We start from the raw sequence: 16,849 nt of genomic DNA, 5'->3' as shown, positions 1-16,849 counted from the left end.
TTACCTTAAGCCGATTGTATATTTTAAGGTAACATGTGATCGGCCTGTATCTTGCTACCGACTCAATAGTAAAGTGATAATGTAAGAAGCCACAAAAATGACGTTTGGCACCCGTAGACTTGCAAGTCCCACAGTAGCGAGCAACAAGATGTAGGATAGTCAATCCAGTATAGATCTATACACAAACTCATACGCTCCCCAATTAAGGAGATTATGATACAAAAACAGTGATGGTAGTTAGTGCCATGCCCTGCTTAATGGCTCACATAACTATGTTTATGTATATATAATGTATATGTAATGTTTATGTGAGCTAGCTGTACTGTGCGTTCTTTCTCTATCTAGCCGGTATGTTTGTTTCTCGTCATAGTGTCTATTGTTTGTTTCTCCTCACTCTGTTTCATGTTTTATTCTCATCATAGTATGTATTGACTCATGTATGAACTAACTCATTGTATGTTTCATTTTTCTAGTAATAGTATCTTCCTAAACTACCCCTATGGTAGCTTACTAGTAAAGTATGAACATGTCTGTATGCCCTTGCTACCCAAGGGCATGGATTTGGATGAAAGAAATAACCTTTTATATCTATATACATATACATAATATATAACTAGGATTCAAACGACCTTCGGACAACTAACCTTGATACCCTAAGACCACATCAAACAAGAACAGGAAGCAGGGTAGACTAGCAGTCCTAAGTCCTTTCAATCCTACTTATATAACTATATTTATACAGATACACAAAATATAAGTTTAAAAGAGTTTAAGTAAAACTATTTGACCATTGAAGGAGTTTGTAAGACAATTTGAGGTAAAACAGTTTGATAAATAGTTTGGAAAGTAAGAAAACCATTTGTTTGGTAGTCATTAATCACATGTGATTGATATAATAACTATAATTGCTCAACTTGTATTCCCCCCCCCCCCCCCCCCATAAAAGCATTTAAAAACATTTCAAAGGTTATTTTAGGGGTATGAACTCACCTGTAGTGAGTGGTTCTGATGACAATGTTGGATCTGTTGCTAAGTATCAAGTGGTGACTTGAGTACACACGCGAATCCTATTTAGCATATATTGGCACATATATGAATAAAATTAGTGTTATGAACAACTAATTAACGAATTGGGACCACCTTAGGGACTAGTAAACACTTCTTTTGAAGTGTTACAACCATAAATGATTGTACGAAGGGTTAAAAGGCTATACAAGAGAGTGTATGGCCAAAATACACACTATATGTGTGTCTGCAACCATGTGTGCGGCCAGGAGTGCTGCCAGCACCTGTGTGCGGCCAGAAGTGTGTGCTACCAGAAAACACGGTGTTCTTGGTGTTCTTGGTGAAAGATGTTACCTTTCCGGATGATACTTGAGAGGATTTTTGAGTCCTAGCTTTGCAAGAGTGTAAGAAATGATCAAAATGACCAAGGATAGTGCTTATAAGAGTGTGTGTGTGGTTGGAGGTGTGTGTGGTTGGCCTGTGTGCATCTGGCTGGCCGCACACACTAGTGTGCGGTCGCACACACCAGTTTTTGGTGTGTTTGGCTCGTTTTTCCAATGCTACAACCAAACTAACCCATCCTCCGACACGTATCTCAGTTATACTAAGCTTTAAGCACTCGGTTAGACCCAAAACTTCATTATAAAATAGCAAAACGAAGCTAACTTGATATAAAAGAAGAATGTAAGCTAGAAATTTCGTGTTGTCACATCATCCCCTCCTTAGAAGGAATTTCATCCCGAAATTAGAATTTAAAAAATTACAAGCAGTTAAGTAAAAAGATGAGGGTATTTCAGTTTCATATGATCATCTCGTTCCCAAGTGAATTCAGGTCCTCGCTTGGCGTTCCAACAAATCTTCACTATTGGGATACGGCGTTGTTTCGTTTGCTTGACCTCTCGGTCCATGATCTCTACTGGTTCTTCCACAAAATTGAGGCTCTCGTTGATCTCGATCTCGTCGAGTGGGATTACAAGAGTCTCGTCGGACAGACACTTTTTCAGGTTCGATACGTGGAAGGTAGAATGTACGTTACTAAGTTCGCTCGGTAAATTGATTTTGTAAGCTACTGGGACGATTCTGGCAAGAATCTTGAAAGGCCCAATGTACCTTGGATTTAGCTTTCCACGCTTTCCAAAGCGTATCAAGCCCTTCCAAGGTGACACCTTCAATAGAATACGGTCGCCCACCTGGAATTCCAACGGTTTTCTACGTTTATCAATGTAGCTTTTCTGTCGGTCTCTGGGGGCTTTCAATCATTCACGGATCTGAATGATCTTATCCGTTGTTTCATGTATGATCTCCGGACCTGTGAGAGTGCTTTCAGGAACTCGTCCTTTAGCTAACTGGGTATCACCCACCTCAGCCCAGCATAGAGGGGATCTGCACTTGCGGCCATAGAGAGCCTCGAAGGGAGCAGCCTTTATGCTTGTGTGATAACTGTTGTTGTAGGAAAATTCGACAAGGGGTAAATGAGTATCCCATGGCTTCCCAAATTCGATCACGCAGGCTCGCAACATATCTTCCAAGGTTTGAATAGTCCTCTCACTTTGTCCGTCTGTTTGCGGATAGTAGGCGGTACTCATGTCCAGCCCAGTTCCTAGGGATTCTGTAGCGACTGCCAAAACCTAGAAGTGAACCTACTATCTCTGTCCGAGATAATGGATATGAGAACACCATGCAGTCGTACTATCTCCCTAATGTAAGTTCTTGTAAGTTTATCCATCTTGTCTGTTTCTTTGATCGGCAGGAAGTGTGCAGACTTGGTCAATCTGTCGACGATGACCCATATGGTATCAAGTCCACCCATTCTCTTGGGCAATTTGGTAATGAAATCCATAATGATCCGCTCCCACTTCCATTCCAGGATCTCTGGCTGTTGTATGAGGCCTGAGGGTTTCTGGTATTCGACCTTGACCTTGGCGTAAGTAAGGCATTTACTTACGAAGGTAGCAATCTCTGCTTTCATGTTAGGCCACCAGTATAACTTTTTAAGATCCAGATACATCTTATCTGAACCTGGGTGGACGGAATAATGAGTTTTGTGCGCCTCGTTCATGACCAAGTCTCTGAAACCTCCTAGTTTCGGGGTCCAGATCCGGTCCATGAAATAATAAGCTTCGCCACCCTTAACCTCCAAGTTCTTATCCATTCCTCTCAGGGATTCACTCGCCACGTTTTCAGGCTTCAAAACGTCGAGTTGGGACTCCTGTATTTGTGTGGATAAGTGTTAATGGATAGTCATAGTCAATGATTTGACCCTACGAGAATATTCCTTCCGACTTAGGGCGTCCGCTACTACATTGGCCTTGCCGGGATGATAACGAATTTTGCATTCGTAGTCACTGAGCAGCTCAACCCACCGTCGTTGTCTCATGTTGAGCTCCTTCTTGTCGAAGATGTGTTGTAAGCTCATGTGGTCTGTAAAGATAGTGCTCTTCGTACCGTACAAGTAGTGTCTCCAGATCTTCAAAGCAAACAAAACTGCTCCTAGTTCAAGATCATGGGTCGTATAGTTGACCTCATGTGTCTTCAGCTGTCTCGAGGCATAGGCGATGACCTTACCTCACTGCATTAAAACACATCTGAATCCTTGATTCGATGCATCGCAATAGACCACGAAGTCTTCTATACCTTCGGGAAGGGATAGTATTGGCGCGGTGCACAAGGCTCGTTTGAGCGTTTGAAACGCTCTTTCCTGCTTCTCTTCCCAGTCAAAGGATATGCCCTTCTGGGTAAGTGTTGTAAGAGGCTTAGCTATGCGGGAGAAGTTCTGAATAAACCTACGATAGTAGCCAGCGAGGCCTAGAAATTGACGAATTTATGTAGGCATCTTCGGTGCTGACCAGCTCTCAATGGCTTTAATTTTGGAAGGCTCCACGTGTATTCCCTCTTTGCTAACCACGTGCCCTAAGAATTCGACTCGTCGAATCCAAAATTCACATTACGAGAACTTTGCGTAGAGCTTCTCCGAACGTAATGTTTCAAGGACTTGTCGCAAATGTTGACCATGCTCCTCCTTACTACGAGAGTAGATAAGTATGTCATCGATGAAGACGGTGAGGAACTTATCTAAGTACGGCTGACACGCCCTATTCATTAAGTCCATGAATATTGCGGGTGCGTTTGTTAATCCGAACGGCATCACTACGAATTCATAGTGTCCATAACGAGTCTGGAAGGCTGTCTTCGGAACATCCTCCCCTAGCACTCGTAGTTGGTGATACCCGGATCTTAAGTCAATTTTTGTAAAGAAGTTCGCCCCTTGAAGTTGATCAAATAATTCATCGATCCGAGGCAACGGATAACGATTTTTGACCGTCAGTTTGTTGAGCTCCCTGTAGTCGATGCACATACGAAATGATCCATCTTTCTTCTTGATGAACAAGACTGGAGCTCCCCATGGTGAGAAGCTTGGTCTTATAAAGCCCTTGCTGAGCAGTTCGTTAAGTTGACCGGACAGTTCTTGCATCTCTGCAGGCGCTAGACGATAGGGTGATTTGGCTACTGGGGTAGCTCCTGGAACTAAGTCGATTCGGAACTCGACTTGATGTTGCGGAGGTAATCCTAGGAGTTCTTATGGAAAGATGTCGGGAAATTTGCGTACCACTGGGATGTTCTGAATGTCCTTCGTTTCCTGGCTCACATCGACCACATGAGTTAGAAATGCACGACATTCCTTTCGCAAGAATTTCCGAGCTTGGATGCTTGAGATGATACGAAGGTTCGTGCCGGGTTTGTCTCCATAAATTACTAAGGTTTCGCCAGACAGAAGATTGAGGAGAAAAGCCTTTTCGTAACACATGATATCGGCACGATGACGACTCAACCAATCCATGCCGATAATGACGTCGAAACTTTTAATTGAGACCAGCATGAGATCGATCGAAAATGAATGGCTATCTAAAGTTAGGGTACACCTTATGAATATGTTGCTAGTGCTTTCTGTCTTTCCATTAGCCATCTCTATAGTAAATGGTTCAATAAGTGCTCGTGATTTTTGCCTAAGTAAATGAGCAAATTTTTGGTTCACGAAACTCCTCTCCGCTCCACTATCAAATAGAATGCATGCATAAGAGTTATCGAGGAGGAACGTACCAGTGACCACTGTGGGGTCGGCAACCGCTTCCTCATGACCTATGGCCAAAACTCTTGTCGATCCACCGGCAAACCCTGCCTTCCGGCAGTTTCTTTTGAGGTGGCCTACCTCGCCACATCCGTAGCAAGTTTGGCCCACTCCAAGCGCCGGGGACTTGGGTGATTGGCCTTGCCGGAGCTTTGCAGAAACGGGCAGTGTGCCCCTTCCTGTTGCAGTTTACACACTGCATTTCCTAACAGGCTCCCACATGGTGGTAGTTACATTTGTTGTAGAGCGGTAGGCTTCCAGAATACTGCTTTAACGGAGTAGCAACAGTGGCAGGTGTTGTCGCCGCATGTACTGCCACGACCTGCCTTTTCTTGGCAGCCTTGTTCTTTTTCTTGTCGTCCCAGAATTTCCGCTTGGACTCAACGGTTCTTGCAGGCTCTAAGATGGCCAGGGTAGTTGTTGTTTTTGTAGCCGGGGTACGAGCCCCATGGTCAACTAGCCGTTGTGCCAATCGCTTGGCACTATCAAATGTAGCTGGATGTGAAGCCAATACATTTCCTTGGTATGGGGGTACCAATCCCATATGTATCTCTCGATCTTCTTTCCTTCTGAAGAAATCATGTTGGGATAGAGGGCCACCAGTTCACAGAACCTGGCGATATAGGCGACTACATTGGAGCCCTTCATGGTTAGGCTCCATAGTTCTTCCTCCAGCTTTTGGATCTCGCCTCTCGGGCAGTATTCCTCTATCATGAGGTCTTTTAAAGATCCCCAGCCCATATAATTTTCCACTATTAATGATAGTGACTTAACATGGCTATTCCACCATGTTAGGGCTTTAGTTTCGAAGGTGCAAGCAACGTACTTCACCTTGCTATCCTCGGAACAAGAGCAGATTTCGAAAACTGATTCGGTTTTCTCGAACCATTGCGAGAGGGCAATGACTCCGCCCATCCCATTGAAGGACAATGGTTTGCAGTTCGTGAAGTCCTTATAGGAGCACTCTCTCGAGCGCACAGGCGCTTCAACTTGAACGGACTAAACAGGGTTTCCTCCTCCAGTGGAACCTGATGAATGGTATTGAGCCATGGTTGTAGCCACAGCTGTAGCTACAGCAGCATTCAAGGCTGTCGTGTCGAACTGAGGAGTAGGTGGTTGAGGAGGTGGTGTTTCGTTATTAGGGTTTCTCCTTGGATTTCTGCGAGGCGGCATCTTTGATCTATAAGTTTATGAAGATGCAAACATTGATAAGAATTTAATGGAAGAATTTGTGAATATGACTCGTGGACTAACTCTACATAGCCCAGCAATACGATTTAATGTAGGTCTAGAACTAATAGATGATGACATTTGGATAATCATTCCCATAAGATTAGGTATCTGTCAATATTACTGGAATTGTAGATGTAACAAGTTTGGGAAAAACGGCCAACATAAAGAGGCCTTACATCAACCATAATAGAAAATTTTGACAGACTTCGACCTAATCAAGACCTATCAAATCTAAGATTTACAAGGATAGGAAATTAGCCTAAAGTTTTTACATAACTAGGTTATATCCAAAAGAAAAGTTAATAAGATCCTATTAGCAACGAGAACCGTTAGAGTGAGTCCTCGAATCCGACAGAAGACGCTCGATGTCCCTTTTACGCCTATCCGATCTTGCCTGCTGAGTTCGAAGTTCCCTGACTTCAGCTCGGGTTTCAGCAAGCTCTCTCTGAAGCATTGCATTGTTGACCTAAGCCCTTTCCTGTGCAGACTCTAGTTGGCGAATGTGTACAGTGTTAACACCAGTGTTGGCATCAATCTCCAAGAGTTGATTGATAGATGATTGCCCCATTATCGTGTTCCAAGACATCCTTCTAACCATGATGGGTAGGACTCTGTCAGCAGAACCCCCATCAGTGAGGTTGTAGAAACTTCTATCTCCATTGTAGGGAATGGGTTGACCCTGTTCATGGCTCCAGGTATTCAAGTTTGTTGCCCACAGAGGTGTGGGTCCATGAAATGCAGGTCTGGGATTGTTATTTGGGGCTTGGCCTACTTGAGGTAGATTGTTGACTTCGGGTTCTGAATCAGAACCATCAGAAAAGCCTACAGCTTCATGATCATCCAAAGGGATCGGGTGATCATCTTCTGGTTCCTCTTCTAGCCATCCTGCATTGTCGTGGTTGGGAAAGTACGGGTCTCCTGGGATATGGAATCCAGCCATTTGATCTATGCGAGAATAGGGATAAGGAAATAAGTAATAGACAAACTAACTAGATAGTTATTAGATGATCTTTATCAGTTACTCCAATACTTTTTTAGTGCATACCAGCTATATATGCTCATGACAGGATAGCCCTTCGAATAAGTGAATCCTAACTTTAAGCCCACAATCAAACAAGAACAGGAAGTAAAGCAAAGATTTACAGATTCTTAGGCTATGACATCCTAGGCAAATATACCCGTAACGTATCCACTAAGCAACTATTGACATACAAATAAAGATCTTTAATTCTCACATACGCGATTATTGTAACACAAAATACTCCTATAGTATTTTAAGTTTAGTGTTCTGTTCTACTGTTCTCGTTGTAGTAGTGTTGGTAAGTTTTTAGACTTGTTGCAACCTCACAACCATACTTAGGCACATGCTAATCACTCCTCAGATAATGTAGTTGATCAGGCTACATCTTCCTAGGGTTGACCATATGTCTCTAAGTCTACTTGTGCAGTCCAACAATCGTAATAATTTTGTGCTGTCCTAGTGACACTGATTTTAGTATGAATGCAAGCACGTATACTTAATTAAATATTTTATTATTTAAAAGTATAAACTCTTTATCAGATTATTTTAATCCCGCTTGTGTTTATAGTTCGCATATCTTTTATGGGTTGATACACTTGATTCACTATAAACAATGCTCTGATACCAATCTGTCACACCCCCAAAACCGGTGAACGACGGAAACGTTCTGGGGTGGAGGACGTCATGTACAGTATCAAAACAATGTAAAGTAGTAAACAAGCAACAACATCATCCATTGCATTAATAATATAAATTCATACAAGCGTGTTCTGTCAAGTTATATAGACACCAAAAATATACATCAAAAATAAAAGAGGAGTCTTGAAAACGCTCCTTCTTCTCAAAATCCGACACCTGGACCTGTCTACTGGTGACTTGAGAATACAAGTTATTTTGAAAGAGTTTATCAGCTTTAGAGTTGGTGAGTTCATAAGTATATTAGTGTCTGAGTTTGTATGAAAGCATTTGTAAGATGTTTTGTAAGGTATATTGTGTATGTTTGTAAAGGTTTTGTGTTTTTTTGATCTACTCTAGAAAACCCTATGTTTCCTACTAAAAGTAGCCTTCTACCAAGGCATCTAGTGTCTGTGTGTGTGTCTCTTGTAAAAGTGTGTATTTTCCCAATTCCAACTATCATTAACCAAAAATATGGTTTCTACATTACCGTGCATCGTGTGAATATCACAAAGTAAAATCTAAAGGGAATATGTTTTAGTACTGTAACGTAGTTTTAAGTAAACTACTGCTATACTAATTACCTTAAGTTGATTATATATTTTAAGCTAACATGTGATGGGCCTGTATCTTGCTACCGACTTAATAGTAAATTGATAATGTAAGAAGCCACAAAAATGACGTTTGGCACCCGTAGACTTGAGAGTCCCACTGTAGCAAGCAGCAAGGTATAGGATAGTCAATCCAGTATAGATCTATACACAAACTCATACGCTCCCCAATTAAGGAGATTATGATACAAAAACAATTATGGCAGTTAGTGCCATGCCCTGCTTAATGGCTCACATAACTATGTTTATGTATATGTAATGTTTATGTGAGTTAGCTGTACCGTGCGTTCTTTCTCTATCTAGCCGGTATGTTTGTTTCTCATAATAGTGTCTATTGTTTGTTTCTCCTCACTCTGTTTCATGTTTGATTCTCATCATAGTATGTATTGACTCATGTATGAACTGACTCATTGTACGTTTCATTTTTCTAGTAATAGTATCTTCCTAAACTACCCCTATGGTAGCTTACTAGTAAAGTATGAACATGTCTGTATGCCCTTGCTACCCAAGGGCATGGATTTGGATGAAAGAAATAACCTTTTATATCTATATACATATACATAATATATAACTAGGATTCAAACGACCTTCGGACAACTAACCTTGATACCCTAAGACCACATCAAACAAGAACAGGAAGTAGGGTAGACTAGCAGTCCTAAGTCCTTTCAATCCTACTTATATAACTATATTTATACAGATACACAGAATATAAGTTTAAAAGAGTTTAAGTAAAAGTATTTGACCATTGAAGGAGTTTGTAAGACAATTTGAGGTAAAACAGTTTGATAAATAGTTTGGAAAGTAAGAAAACCATTTGTTTGGTAGTCATTAATCACATGTGATTGATATAATAACTATAATTGTTCAACTTGTATCCCCCCCCCCCCATAAAAGCATTTAAAAACATTGCAAAGGTTATTTTAGGGGTATGAACTCACCTGTAGTGAGTGGTTCTGATGACAATGTTGGATCTGTTGCTAAGTATCAAGTGGTGACTTGAGTACACACGCGAATCCTATTTAGCATATATTGGCACATATATGAATAAAATTAGTGTTATGAACAACTAATTAATGAATTGGGACCACCTTAGGAACTATTAAACACTTCTTTTGAAGTGTTACAACCATAAATGATTGTACGAAGGGTTAAAAGGCTATACAAGAGAGTGTATGGCCAAAATACACACTATATGTGTGTGTGCAGCCATGTGTGCGGCCAGTTGTGCTGCCAGCACCTGTGTGCGGCCAGAAGTGTGTGCTACTAGAAAACATGGTGTTCTTGGTGTTCTTGGTGTTCTTGGTGAAAGATGTTACCTTTCCAGATGACACTTGAGAGGATTTTTGAGTCCTAGCTTTGCAAGAGTGTAAGAAATGATCAAAATGACCAAAGATAGTGCTTATAGGAGTGTGTGTGTGGTTGGCCTGTGTGCGGCTGGCTGGCTGCACTCACTAGTGTGCGGCCGCACACACCAGTTTTTGGTGTGTTTGGCTCGTTTTTCCAATGCTACAACCAAACTAACCCATCCTCCGACACATATCTCAGTTATACAAAGCTTTAAGCACTCAATTAGACCCAAAACTTCATCATAAAATAGCAAAACGAAGCTAACTTTGATATAAAAGAAGAATGTAAGCTAGAAATTTCGGGTTGTCACATCAAATTTTCAAGAGTAGGACACATCTTACTCTACATTTGATAAGTGTTATAAACTTTCTAAAGATTATGTCACTCAATGGCTCCATCTTGGAGTATGACTCTAAGATTTGATTTTGATGTATGATTTATCTTTTGATTTAACCATTTCAACAACTCATGATTCCTCTCCTTAGCCAAACAAATGAACTAAGGTGTCCTTAGAGGATCAATTGTGATATGGTTCCATAATCACTAAGATAATCATAAAACAAAATACACAAGTACTCTCCCATCTCTTCAAATTGGAGAAACTTTTATCTTTCTGCCTTATTTGATTCGTCTTATGCATTCTGCCATACATTGAAACTTTTCCAATGTTTCAGAATTACACTTAAACTTGTAAGCATAACCATATTTACTAAACTTTAGTAAATAATAACAAATAATCCTATCTACCTTTGTGGTAGACCTGACTAGTGCACAACTTAATGTACCCGATCCTTTAGTCCTTCGCTTGACTAACATGCGAATGTGAACAAGGAATTAGTCTTAATTTACCAAAGATAAAAATTCTCATTCATCGCACAATACAACTTGCATGATTCCAAGTTTCTATCCAATTGAAACTTGGGTGATGAGAATCTTTCCTTATTTGGTAAATTATGACACTACCACTAATGAAAGAATCAAATCCATTTACCCATATTGCTTATCAATGGAAACATATAAGCAACAACCTTTTTCACAAATTCCATTGTAAGGATACTTAAAATAAATAAAATCAAAACCATTTTCTTTTATTTTAAAACTTTGCGGAAAACTTATCCTTACAATCCATATGGAAAACTTTTTGTTATCTATTCCTAAGCAATATATCATAACTCTTAAGTAACAACTCAGAATTCTGATCACCAAACCATGCGATCAAAATCCATCTTCACGATCAGAATCAACATATACTTTCTTTAAGTTTCTTCACTCTTCTTTGATTCTTAAAACATCAACATGTTGTTGGGTTTTGAGCATTCTAACACTTCATAAGTGTACATGCAACCTTAATAACCTTGGATCTGTGTTTGTCTAATTATCATGCAAAGTTGAATTCCAAGGTTATATTCCTATCTAGCATACATGGGGAACAATTTTTAACTTGAATGAAAGATAGAATAACTTACCTTGTTGTTGCTTATGTTCCTTGAAACCTTGTGAGCCTAGCACCCCAAGTGTGATGCCTCAAATGCTTCACAACACACCAAATGCTCTTGGAAGGACTTTTGAGAGAATACACACTTCTTGAAATCGTCCAAGCCCTCTTGTTTCATATGTGTAGCCAATTTTGGTGGAGAATAGGATTCTTATATAGTGTTGACACATCTAGGGTTACACTATGTAAACCCTAATGTGTCATGACTCTTCATTTCCATGACCCATGGGTTTGTAACTCCCATGGAACATCCATGGAGCATACTATGGGTGGAACCCAACTTGATAATCCATGGAGCCTTTTAGCCCACTATACAAGATATGGATGATTTATATAATCAACCCATATATTTAATTAGTTATCTTTTGATCACTTAATTAATTCTAAATTAATTCTTGATCAAACTAATCAAATAATATTATTAATATATTAGAACTTATAATATATTAATAATCTCCAAGTGTTATTTCTCTCATTTAGTCTATCCAATTTCATGGTAACATGCAACCCAAATGGACCATGCCGGGTCGGGTCAAGTACATACCAGAAATAGTTATGGACTTAGACACCTTATCCAACAGTCTCCCACTTGGATAAGTCTAATAACTATTACTGCAAGTATGACTTCAGGAACCGATCGGCAATCGTAGCTCTTTTCAAGGTTTCTCAGAACTGAGAAGATGATGGTACGCCATTTAAGATAAGTGATCATATAATCCTCTGTTATAGATATCAGCCAGACAAATACATGGAACAATGTCTTACTTATTGTCCAACGGTTTGTTTCCCGATTTCCAATTTGTTTGACAAAGAACTTAATTGAACACATCAACTTAGTTCTGACCGGGCCCGGTACATAGGTCAAAACAAAATCATCGAGGGGCCCAGATATCAGCTTCTAATCCAATAAGGAACAAATAAACTTCGACTCATATGTTTGTTCTACCACTCATTGAATTATACACAAAAGCACGTTTTATAACATCGAGTTACCAATGCGTTTTCATACAATCAATGCATAACCAAATTGTAAGTAACAAATCATATCTCTAGGTTTGAAGACTTATATGATATTACCGTCTCACGATCACTCGAGATAGAATTCCATGAAGTGATTCTAGTGAGCGTGGGCTAAATCCAATGCTCAGAACTTATGAGCACTCATGATTGTTGCAGCCTTGTCCAACACCGTAGACCTCTGCAACCAATCATGATAGTCTTGATTCATACCTACTTCCAACATATGACCGACTGTGGAGGTTTGAATAAAATGTTATACCAAACAAAATTATTCTGGAAGTCAAAACATGCAAAAGAAATATAGTAAACGATCGACAAGAGATAGCAACACATTACTCATAAATAAAACACCTTTTATTCATCATCTAATGTCAATTACACTTTACAAATTTCGAGGTTATCTAACTACTAAATCTAATATCATCCTTCAGCCCTATGCTCCGAGCATGCTGGAGATGCTTAACCCGAGTCAGTCCCTTCGTGAGGGGATCTGCTGGGTTCTCATCTGATGATACCCTCTTTTCCACGAGGAGTCCTTCTTCTATTCGATGTCTGATAAAATGGTATTTTCTGTCGATGTGCCTGGATCTCCTGTGATCCCTTGGTTCCTTGGCTAAGGCAACAACACTTTCACTATCACAGAAAATTTCCATTGGCTCTTTGATAGCTGGTACAACTCCAAGGTCTCCGATGAAGTTCTTTAGCCATATAGCCTCCTTTGCTGCCTCGCTCGCTGCAATATACTCTGATTCACAGGTCGAATCAGCCACTGTCTCTTGCTTGGAACTTTTCCAAGAAATTGCTCCTCCGTTTGGGGTAAAGACCCAGCCCAACTGAGAGGGGAAATTATCCCTATCAGTCTTGAAGATAGCATCACTATACCCTACAACTCTCAAGTCATCACTCCCACCGAGGGTAAGGACCCAGTCCTTAGTCCTTCGTAGGTACTTGAGGATATTCTTTACCGCAGTCCAGTGTGCCTTGCCAAGGTTCCCCTAATACCTACTAACCATGCTTAGGGCAAAGGCTACATCAGGTCGAGTACACGTCATAGCATACATGATCGATCCTACAGCCGAAGCATAAGGTATTCGACTCATTTTTGCTATCTCAGCCTCAGTGCTAGGGCTTTGTGTCTTACTCAATCTGGCGTTACTCTGAATGGGTAACTCTCCTTTCACGGCCAGAAAAGACCAATTTTCATTTATGCTTTTAAAATAAATTCAGAGTAAATCCTTTTGATTTGAAAGAGTTGCGGAATTTGTTCCCAAAACAAAACATGATAAAATAATATTTATCAAAGCATTTCATCAAGAGATGCATTTTCATTATATAATTAAAACTCGGGGTGTCATGTTCCGATACAGACCATTAAGCATAAACAATAACAATACAAGTCATTCAACAAATATATATACATATACAGACTTGTAAACAAAACAACTTGATGGTTCGTCCATCTTACGCCCTTGCGCCACTTCCTGTAATACAAATAAAACTGAGTGGGTCAGGCTTGGGAACCTGGTGAGCATATAGGGTTTTCAACCCATAATAAATAAATTATATTTAATTTCACCAACCAATCACTATCCCGATTACCCATTCCCGTTATCCTCACTTTACGTCCCTAAAACAACATCTATCTCAAGGGACCTAATCTAGGATTTTCATCGGGATGGACATTACTGCTAAGGGGTTTCCTCAACAATAGATATCCTAAAGGCAACCATGAGGGGGATAGAGTACACCAGTGAACACATCGTTCACAACACCTACAGGTTATGAACCTGCTAGTGTTCCACGAGACTGTCTAGAAGGAGTCTGTGGTCGTTATCCATACTCCGCTGAATAACTAGGTCAACAACAACAACATCGAGGCCTCTCATCTGTTTATTACACACCAACTATCTACCCATGTTCTACCCAACATATTAGTAGATAAAAATATATATTTATATACATAGTTTAAAACCTGTATATATCATTTTCATTCAATATATATTCCACACAACAGATGAGGCATACCCACATAACACGTATTTCATAGAAAACAAATCAGATCTATGTGATTAAAGAGAGTGAATATACATTCACTTACATAACAACAAAACTATATACATAACACGTATTTCGTATAAAATACTTCATAATTATGCGTTAGAAGAAAGTAACTACACACTCACACGTATAAACGACAATAAACTTAATACCCTCGAACCATACTTGTATTATTATTGCGTTTATGAAAGGTAGTATACACTCACTCGATCAGAAGATGATCGGACAGCACTACGACTTGCAAAAGTAGTAATCCACAGCAGATCTGGAAGATCTCTACGAAAATCGAACTTCTCGCAGGCAGAGCTTCGGCTCGGAAACCGCACTTCTCGGGATCTTCGGGATCTCGGGACTCACTTCGGGACTCGGGAATATTACCGGGACTTCGGGGTACAAACAGCATGCAAAACGAGGCAAAAGACTAGAGAGAAGGATGGAATTTGTAAAGGAACTAAGGCTGCCTTCGGATCCTTTTTATAGAGGCTGGAAGCCCGAGTTACGCGGGGCGTAATTCATGTACGCGGGGCATACGCAACGTCATTGCATGCGTATGTGTTCGAGTGACGTCAGTACATGCGTAGCTGAGGCGGTTCACGAGTACGTTGGGCGTACCCCAACTTACGCGGGGCGTACGCTATTAAGCAAACTTCAAACTTGCGTAACTTTTGCATACGAGCTCCGTTTTCGACGTTCTTTATATCCACGGAAAGGTGAGACTACGCTCTACAATTTTTGTTTAGACTCTGTCGGCTAATTTTGACTTTATTTTTATTATTTATTTTTAATAGGCCGGGACAGAAAATTTCATTATAAATTCATAACTTCTTTGTCCGACGTCCGTTCTCGCCTAACTTTTTATCGCTTTGATACTAACAACGAGATCTTCGATTCTCGTTTAGATCACTAAGGCTAAATATCGCTTTAACGTAAATTTCACTTTTTACGTTATTCAACGTTGCCGGTTCTGTCGCGAAACTTCGACAGGTCATAACTTCCTCGTTATAACTCGGATTTCGGCATTCTTTATATCTTCGGAAACCTTGTTTCAACTACTACAACATTATCTAAAGATATCAAGTTTATTTTACACTTAAATTTTGATGCTTATTTTTATTCTTAATTAATCAAACCACATAATTAAGCAATTAAGCACAAAACACATAATACTCAAATAATACAATCTTATTATTTCAAAACGGGTTACAAAGGTTAACCTAGACCATTACATTGCTAAAAATGGCAAGCCCGGAAACACAGGCGTTACAATTCTCTCCACCTTAGAATGATTCCGTCCCCGGAATCACACATCAACAAACAAATGCGAATAGCGACTCCTCATGTCACTCTCCGTCTCCCAGGTGAGATTTGGCCCATTCGTGTGTTTACATCGGACAAGCACTAACTCGACCATCTTGTGTCGCAACTTCTTAGTCTTTCGGTCAACAATTGCCTCTGGTTCTTCAATCAACCTTTTGTTCTCATCGATTCTCAATTCAGAAATTGGAATTATATCGGGAACTTCTCCCGTGAACTTTCTCAAATAACACACATGAAATGTGTTGTGAATTCCATTCAGTTCTTCGGGTAATTCGAGCTTGTAAGCTTGGTTCCCAATCCTCTGAAGAACTTTAAACGGTCCAATAAACCTTGGACTCAACTTTCCCCTTTTACCAAATCTTATAAGTCCCTTCTACGGCGAGACTTTAAGCAAAACCGAATCCCCAACTTAAAAAGTCACCGGTCTTCGCTTTTTGTCGGCATAGCTCTTTTGATGATCTTGAGCTGCTAACATTCTTTCCCTAATTATTTTCAACTTTTCAGCAGTTTGATGAACCATCTTCGGTCCCATAAACTGCTTTTCCCCAGCCTCAAGCCAACAAGACGGCGTACGACACTTTTGTCCATACAAGGCTTGGTAAGGTGCCATCTTAATGCTCGAGTGAAAACTATTGTTATATGAAAATTCTACCAAAGGTAAATGTTCATCCCAATTACCTAGGAATTCCAAGGTACATGCTCTCAGCATATCTTCAAGTGTTTGTATCATTCTTTCACTCTGATCATCAGTCTGCGGATGGTAAGCTGTACTTAAACATAACTTGGTACCCATTTCCTCTTGTAGACATTTCCAAAACCTTGAGGTGAAACGACTATCACGATCCAACACAATTGTTAGCGGAACACCGTGAAGTCTCACAATTTCCTTCACATAAGAATTCACAAGCTTTTCCATAGACCATTTCTCCCTGGCTGCT

Source organism: Lactuca saligna, chromosome 8 (genome assembly GCF_052625555.1).
Source record: "Lactuca saligna cultivar CGN05327 chromosome 8, ASM5262555v1, whole genome shotgun sequence".
NCBI classification, from domain to species: Eukaryota; Viridiplantae; Streptophyta; class Magnoliopsida; order Asterales; family Asteraceae; genus Lactuca; species Lactuca saligna.
Note: the sequence above shows the minus strand (reverse complement) of the source record.